The sequence below is a fragment of the Atta colombica genome, unplaced genomic scaffold (genome assembly GCF_001594045.1).
Source record: "Atta colombica isolate Treedump-2 unplaced genomic scaffold, Acol1.0 scaffold344, whole genome shotgun sequence".
NCBI classification, from domain to species: domain Eukaryota; kingdom Metazoa; phylum Arthropoda; class Insecta; order Hymenoptera; family Formicidae; genus Atta; species Atta colombica.
This window is the reverse complement of record NW_017259453.1, coordinates 448,284-448,574: the sequence shown is the minus strand read 5'-3', so window position 1 is coordinate 448,574 and position 291 is coordinate 448,284. Positions and strand designations below refer to the sequence as shown.

Here is a 291-nt window from a genome sequence, read left to right as displayed (position 1 = left end):
AAAACTAAAATTAATGATAATAAAAAACTCTTTATATAAGTAAATAATAAATATAATCTAAGGCAAGTAAGACTCTAACATATAAATTCATATTCAACAACCAAGAAATTACAAATTTGAAGATATTATACTAGTCAATTATAAAAATCAATTAAAATATATATATAAAATGTTTCGACCTTAAGGTTAGGCCTTCTTCAGATGCATGCATAATGTTACTACATTAAATCAGTTTTGATAGTCATAGAATTTAATGTGTTGGGTTGTCCGGAAAGTTCGTGCCAACTAACT

The 291-nt window shown here is 24.7% G+C and overlaps 1 protein-coding gene across 1 annotated transcript in view; it reads right to left on the bottom strand.

Annotated features, from left to right (window-relative positions):
- LOC108690650 (prostaglandin reductase 1-like) overlaps window positions 1-291 on the bottom strand; it is an 11,319-nt gene that overhangs the window by 3,256 nt on the left and 7,772 nt on the right. The gene's annotated exons all lie outside the window — the stretch shown is intronic.